Source organism: Globicephala melas, chromosome 15, assembly GCF_963455315.2.
Source record: "Globicephala melas chromosome 15, mGloMel1.2, whole genome shotgun sequence".
In the NCBI taxonomy this organism is placed as follows: Eukaryota; Metazoa; Chordata; class Mammalia; order Artiodactyla; family Delphinidae; genus Globicephala; species Globicephala melas.
Window position 1 is genome coordinate 5990651 of NC_083328.1, and position 8163 is coordinate 5998813.

At 41.5% G+C, this 8163-nt stretch overlaps 1 protein-coding gene across 2 annotated transcripts in view; it reads right to left on the reverse strand.

Moving 5' to 3' along the window:
- KPNA7 (karyopherin subunit alpha 7) overlaps window positions 1-8160 on the reverse strand; it is a 130465-nt gene extending 122305 nt beyond the window's left edge. For both annotated transcript variants that reach the window (XM_060284230.1, XM_060284228.2), the window contains exon 1: window positions 7204-8160. The gene's annotated coding sequence lies outside the window, so the exon portion shown is untranslated. The remainder of the gene's footprint in view (window positions 1-7203) is intronic.
- Between the last annotated feature and the right edge of the window lie 3 nt (window positions 8161-8163).

Sequence of the window (8163 nt, forward strand, 5' to 3'; positions counted from 1 at the left end):
CCATGCTTCCTACTTCTAGGTCTATGAGTGTATAAACTTCTTCCTTCATGACAATCATTTCTATGTCTGTGTATCTTCCCACACCTGATTAAAGCAAACCCCAGGTACATTTTAAGGTACATACACCAATTATCTTCCTCCTCCTTTCACATGTGAACCACTACTGGGTCCTTGTGGGGAACCCAGCAGGTTCTGGGTCATCCCCATGGAGCACAACTTTGGGTGTTTCCAGAAATCACAAAGACCGTGGGCCCTTCCACCCACAAGCTACCAGGAACTGAGGCTGGAGATCTGTTGTGAAAAGGCCAACCCTGAGTTATGGTAAAACCACAAGACTGGAAGGGAACTTGCTGGCTATAAGGGACTGTTATAAGGGACTGTTCTCTCCTCTGAACCCTGAACCCTGGCTTAGGCTAATGAAAAGTGTATCCTGAGACTTTGGAGCAGTGATTCCGTTAACACTTTTTTCTATAGACATTTAAAAAAACAACTTTTAAATAAAGACAGCAAAACAGTAACCAGATATTTCGACCAAGGGGGAACCTGTATTATGAAAATTAGGTTTGGCAATTAGAAAGGCTACTGTGGGGGTAGGTACAGGATGCAACAGGAGAGTCCTGGAAGGTAGAGGAAATCGTGTCTTTGCTGGTGCCTAAGGATGCGTAGTAGGCATAAAGGGGAGGGAGAGCCTGGGGGAGTGGAAGGTAGGAGTGGGGAGAACTCGCTGAGAGTGTGCTTGGTGGCAGGTAGTGGCACATGAGCCAACAGTGGTGCAAACAATAGTGACATCTAATGATCTTTCACACCAAGCCCTGCAGTCACAGGTTCCAGAATTAGTGCAATGTGAAGGACCCCGGTCTCTACCTTTCCACACTGCTCTACCCTTCCGTCTGTCAAGACAGTTGCCACAACTGGTTAACTTCCCTCCAACTATGAAATTGCTCAACTTTTGCCAACATCTTCATTTGGGAGTATGATATGACAACCAGTCACAAATATATATGTGATAAGCACACAAAATCAGAGGCACGCTATATGCTACAATAGAAATATAGCCATCCCAGGTTAATCCATTCCCCAAAACAATTCTAAGATCAAAGGAGTCTATATCACACTATTTTAAGTGAGAAAATAAGAATGCATTCACCATCTGTCCAAAAATTCCAACCAATTTCTCTAAATATCACTAAAACCCTCCTGAACACCTATAAAACAATTCTCCAAACATTTCTGCATAATATAAACATTTTAAACACTAATTACCTATTTATTTAACACTTAATGAACTCCATAGTGATTACACTTGTGAGCAGTACATGATGACATGTCCTATACTATATTTGATGAGAATTAAATATTCCCTTTAACCTACAACAGACATGTATCACAAAGCAAACAATGTAATAATGTGTAAAAGACATATCATTAATGCAATAGGGTTTAGCAAAATAAAAATAACAGGATAATTTTTTTAAAATGGTTACTTACCAAATGATTCTGGTAATGGAGGACTAGGGTGACAGACAACTCTCTCACTAATGATAATTAAACAAGTGGACAAAATACACAAAACATCTACTCAAAATTAAAAGAGAACTAATAAGGTAGTAATTACCAGGTCAATATCCAAGAGAAACACCAGAGAGTGAGTTCAGCATTTTAGGACTGCTTTACCCAGAGGGCTATTTGCTAATTCCAGTACAAGTGGTTGAGAGTCTGAGCAGTACTTTTGACAGCCTATCATGACCACAAAGACAAAAGTCAGAGTCCAGGGCCCTCCAAGGATGAGGGTCCTGGTAAATGTCTGTTGTATTACTTAGAGTTCTCCAGAGAAATGGAACCAACAGGAGAGAGAGAGAGAGACAGAGAGAGAGAGAGACAGACAAACAGACAGAGAGAAAGATAGATACAGAGTCAGAAAGATATATATGTAGATAGATGTAAAGAGATTTATCATAAGGAACTGACTCACATGATTATAAAGGCCAGCAAGTAAAAAATCTGCAGAGCCAATGTCCTGGTTCAAGGCGGAAGGCCAGAAGCTGCTGTAGAACCAGAAAGATCCAATGTTCCAGTTCAATTCCTCCTGTCACGCAGGAGGAATTATCTTTTACTTGCGGGAGGTCAGCCTTTTGTTCTATTCAGGTCTTCAACTGATTGGGTGAGCAACATCCACATTATGGAGGGCAATCTGTTTTCAGTCTACCAATTTAAATGTCAATCTCATCCAAAAAACTCCCTCACAGAAACATCCAGAATAATGTTTGACCAAATATCTGGGCATCTTAGGGCTCAGTCAAGTTGACAAATAAAATTAACCACCACACCTGTGTTTTGGGTTGGGATTCGAGGAATAAGGGTGAATTAGAAGATGAACATTCTTCCCAAGGACTGGAGCCCAGCTTTGAGTCATCTGGGTGGTCCAGAAAATCTCAAATCCTAAAATTAGATAAAGGTGATTCCAGACTGTTGACATCTTTGGGTATATGGCAAGATGAAAATGAAAACCTTATCTGGGCAAAGATAAAATCATTTTAGGTCTCAAATTATTCCTACACAATTTTAAAAATAAAATGTTAGACACAACATTGGTAACCAAGCATATGAGAGGACAAGAACCAGTCAAAACAACATATTGGTAATAGCAACAATCCCACAGGAACTTCAGAAAATGGCAAACACATGATACTTACTACAGAATTAAAATGCATGACAAGAATAGCATATAACTATGGAGAAGGATAACAAAGGAGCTAAGGTATTCTAAGATCCTTGCATTATCCAGGAAGAGAAAGACTAATCATTGGTTGCTGGTAAACATTTAGCAACCAGCTCTCTGTAGGATAAAAGCCATGATCTGAAGCCTTTGTTACTTTCTATGGTATAAATGCTCTACCATGGCTGATGTCAAGCCACCAAGAGGTTACTGAACATGGAGTTGGGAGGAGATGGGCATTCTTGGCTCTCCTGAGCCAGTCTGAGCTGGCTCCAGCACAGCTCTGAATTAGTCCTTGAAAATGGAATATAAAAAATAATCAATCCGGGCTTCCCTGGTGGCGCAGTGGTTGAGAGTCCGCCTGCCGATGCAGGGGACACGGGTTTGTGCCCCGGTCCAGGAAGATCTCACATGCTGTGGAGCGGCTGGGCCCGTGAGCCATGGCCGCTGAGCCTGCGCGTCCGGAGCCTGTGCTCCGCAGCGGGAGAGGCCACAACAGTGAGAGGCCCGCGTATCGCAAAAAAAAAAAAAAAATCAATCCGCGGGACTTCCCTGGCAGTCCAGTGGTTAAGACTCCAAGCTTCTGGGCTTCCCTGGTGGCGGAGTGGTTGAGAGTCCGCCTGCCGATACAGGGGACACGGGTTTGTGCCCCGGTCCGGGAGGATCCCACATGCCGCGGAGCAGCTGGGCCCGTGACCCATGGCCGCTGAGCCTGCGCGTCCGGAGCCTGTGCTCTGCAGCGGGAGAGGCCACAACAGTGAGAGGCCCGCGTATCGCAAAAAAAAAAAAAAAAAAAAAAAAAAGACTCCAAGCTTCTAATGCAGGGGACGCAGGTTCAATCCCTGGTCAGGGAACTAAGATCCCATATGATGCATGGCGCGGCCAAAAAATAAAATTAAAAAATAAAAAATCAATCCAAAAGAAGGCAAGAAAGAAGAGAAACAGAATAGGACAAAAATAAAGTAAATGATAAGATAGTAGGGTTCAACTCCAATATATCAGTAATTACTTTAAATGTAAATGGACTGGATGTTTCAAGTTAAAAGATAAACATGCTATAAAAATAAAATGCAACTATATGTTGTTTATGAGCAGCTCATCTAATAACATAAGGTAATAGAAAAGTTTAAAGTAAAAAGAGAGAAAAAGATATACCGGGCAAACACTAACCAAAAGAAAGCTGGGGTTGCTATATTAATATCAGAGAAGCAAATGTTAAGACAAAAAGCACTATCAGAAAGGAACATTTCATAATGGTAAAACATTCACTTTATCAAAAAACCTAACGTATTATATAAAATAGAGGCACCTATAATATAGCCTCAAAATACATAAAGGAAAAAAATGACAGAGATAGACAAATCTACAATCATTTGGGATGTATTAACACACCTTTCTTAGCAACTGAAAGAATAAACAAGCAAAACCAAATCAGTAGTTAAGCTAGAAATTATGCAGTTACAGCAGAAATCTTTAACAAAAATATAACTTAAAACTTCCATGTTGGGCTTCCCTGGTGGTGCAGTGGTTAAGAATCCAACTGCCAATGCAGGGGACACAGGTTCAAGCCCTGGTCCTGGAAGATCCCGCAAGCCGCGGAGCAACTAAGCCCATGTGCCACAACTACTTCTATAAGTTTCTGTCAAATGAGGTAATGATAGAGCCTTATGATAGAGCCCGCGAGCCACAACTACTGAGCCTGTGTGCTGCAACTACTGAAGCCCGCGTGCCTAGAGGCTGTGCTCCGCAACAAGAGAAGCTACCACAATGAGAAGCCCACGCACCGCAACGAAGGGTAGCCCCTGCTCGCCGCAACTAGAGAAAGCCCGTGTGCCACAACGAAGACCCAGCGCAGCCAAAAATAAATAAATAAATTTATTAAAAAAAAAAAAAACTCCCATGTTTAGAAATTTTAAAATGCTAATTCTACACAAACGTCTCCAGAAAACTGAAGAGAAAGGAATACTTCTGAACGCATTTTACGAGGCCAGAATTACTTGGATACCAAAACTAGAAATTATAAGAAAAGTAAATTACAAAACAATACCCCATAAGCAAAGATTTTAAATTATATTTTAAATTGTCAAATTCTTAACAAAATTTTAACAACCGAATAGAATATTGTATAAAAAGAATAATACATCAAGACCAAGTAGGACTTTTCCCAACAATGCAAGTTTAGTTTAACACCCTGAAATCAATCAGTGTAAAAACTATAAAACTTATAGAAAAATACAGGAAAAAAAATCTATATGACCTTGAATTAAGCAAAAATTTCTTAAACAGGACACTTGATAAATGGACTTCCTCAAAATTAAGATCTTCTGCTCTTTGAAAGACATTAAGAGAATGAACCAAGAGAAGCCACAGACTGGGGAAAAAACAATTGGGAAATAATAAATTATGACAATCAATTTGGTACAGTATTCTCAAACAGTAATTGCCACAATTTATTGGCTGCTTTTAATGTGTCACACACTCAAGTACTGTATATATGTCATCTATTTTAACCCTTAGAACCACCCTAAGAGGTGGGAACTATTATCCTCATTTGACAGAAACTTATAGAAGTTGATTGACTTGCCCAAAGTCATATATGTACTGTAGCTGGTAAGCTGCAGAGTAAGAATTTGAACCCAGTTCAATTTATTTCCAGTCAATGAACTCTCTTAAGCTGTCCATCATACTACCTTTTTATTAAAATAATAGAAGATTCCATAAAAACATGAAAAAATGTGTTAGAAACAAAATGTGTAAGAAGTGGCCCTGGCCTCCAGGAGATTTACAGGCTTGCAGACTACAGATTTCACTTCTCAAATTTGGAAAACGATACTTAGTATTCATAAGTATGCGCATCTGCTTGTTCTTGTAAGTATGGTTATTAGTGATTGTATGCTATTTATATACCACCTGAGACTATCTTACGTCCCTAGACATCCCATAAACTGGTCCCATCCCTGTGCTATGGAAATGAACTGGGTGAGCAGCCTAGAGTGGAAAAACCTGCATGCATTTTTCAATCCCTCTGCACTAATTGTATAAAATCCTTTCTATAGGAAACCTTCCCCCCTTGGGGCCACACCCAGCAATTGGGGCAATATCTAAATCATAAGGATTATTAAGTATTAACACAGAGTATGCATTTAGGTTTTTGTCCTTGTTAACTTATAGCTTTTATACGCATTGATTCAGTAACATTTCCAAGAGTCTTGTGGTGAATAGGTGGCAGGCCTTAATCCATGTAAAGGAAATGGAGACAAATTGGCAGTAAGTGTTCACTGTCATTCAGCTGGTGGTACAAGCAAGAACCAATCTTCTTACTCTCCAAATCAACATTCCAGATACTAAATCAAAGGTCTCCTGAACAGAAGGAAATCCTTAGATGTTTGCAAACACATAACCTTTCCAACCTATGATTGGTTATGTTCCTGATGTGTCTATACAAACCCCCTTCCCATTCACAACTGGGGGTAACCAGTCGAAACCCCAGACTGTTTCATTTATTCATAGTTTCATTCAACAAACATTAACTAGGAACTTCCAGGTTCGAAGCACCATGCATTTCCTTGTATTTAAAATATGTGTGAACTGGTTTCATCCTAGTCTCTAAGTTCCTTGAGGACAGTGGAATTTTACCCAACTCTTCTGTACACTGCACAAAATGCTTGACACAATACTTGGCACTTGGTGAATACTCATTATTTGATGACTTGAAGCTTGATCAAAGCTTCAATTCAATCCTATTCCAATTCCAACTGAGCGGGGCTGGGACAAGATGGCGGAGCAGAAGGACCTGGAGCTCACCTCCTCTCACGAGCTCACCAAAATCACAACTGCTGAACAACCATCCATAATAAAGACCAGAACCTACCAAAAAAGATCTTCTACACCCAAAGACACAAACAAGAAACCACAACGAGATGGTAGGAGGGGCGCACTTGCAATATCATCAATTCCAAGTGAATCTATTAAGCAAATAAAATCATCCCATGGCAGTGTCCAACCACTCTCTTCCTCCTGTTTCCCATTTCTAAGTACCACCTTCCCTGGAATTAATTTTTTAAAAGGCAGAGTCCTCATGTTGGATACTAGATCAAGGTCATTACACTAGTCTAAAAAACAAACACTAAAAATAACTTGCCCTCCTTGTAACTCAAACTGGCTCTTACACCAGAACATGATGGGATTAGGAGCTATGTTCTGGACTAGGCATCAGGTCAGCCCTGCCACTGACTTACATCAAAACCTTCCTCAACTCTCAAAATCCTCTGGTCCTGTTTCTTCAGTACAGAACAAGATGGTTTCACTTCGAGCCCCTGTGGAACTAAGAGTCTATCATCTGGAATGGCTCATAAAACATGAAAGGAAATGCATCAAACGGTAAGCTTTGCTTAGGCTGAAAAGCAAAATATTAACTCAAACGATAGAACCAGTGACTAACATTAAATGTCTCACTGTTACTTTTCTGAGGCTAAATTATTTCTTACCTTGTCATTTATCATAAAGAACCTGGTAGTGATTTGCATGTGTCACTCTCATCTGCCCGGATTATAAACTCCTTCAAAGAAGGAACTGTCCTTTGTAAAGAGGTGGGATCTTTATAAAACACGGTAGGTATTTTGACTCTGGGTACCAACTCTACGTACTTCTAGATTAGTTCACCTAACTTGCAGACACACGAGGAATCCTTGCTTCCACGCGTGCTGTCCTTTCTTTACCAGGATGTTGTCTTCAGGAGGGAGTGATTAACTGAAAATGATCTTTCAGCTCTCAATCTGTCCTCGATCGCCCTTAAGACCAAAGGCTTTGTAGCCATGGGACCAAATACAACAATTACTTCCACGGCGTTACTGCTCCATGAACAGCCCCAGAGAACACAGTGTGACTCTGCAGTAGGGAATTTGACGAGTTCACTTTGGTGAACATCACCTGACAGCCAAGCATTGGGGGTCAAACTTGTAAACCACCCCAGGGCCAGGAGAGGCGGTTCAGAATTTCTGTGGGTTCAAGAGCAACCAGTCTAGCGGGAAGAGGGGTTCAGGGCATTGTCTTCCTGTGTTTGGGGGGCAGTTGAACTCCCCCAACTCCCCGGTGCTGTGGCGCCATCTCGGGAACAGGGAACAAGCGATTCTGACCGTGGAAAGGTCGAGAAGGTTCCTTGGAGAGACTCCCACAGAGGGAGACGGGCTCTGACGGGGCCTCTATGAAGGGAGAAAAACATAGGGATTTGTCGGTCCGTGTGGCTCAAAAGGCCCCAATTCTCAGTACCTCATTTCGTGACCAATGCACTTGTGAAAGCGCCAAGGCTCCACACACTTCGGTCCGTGAGTCTGAGGACATTTTTCGAGGGAATCAGTAAGATGTCCACGCTGCCCCGCCACCACCTTCCAGCGGTTTTCTGAAGCCGACTTCGCAGAGGCAGCAGCTTCCCCTCAGGCCCGACCCTC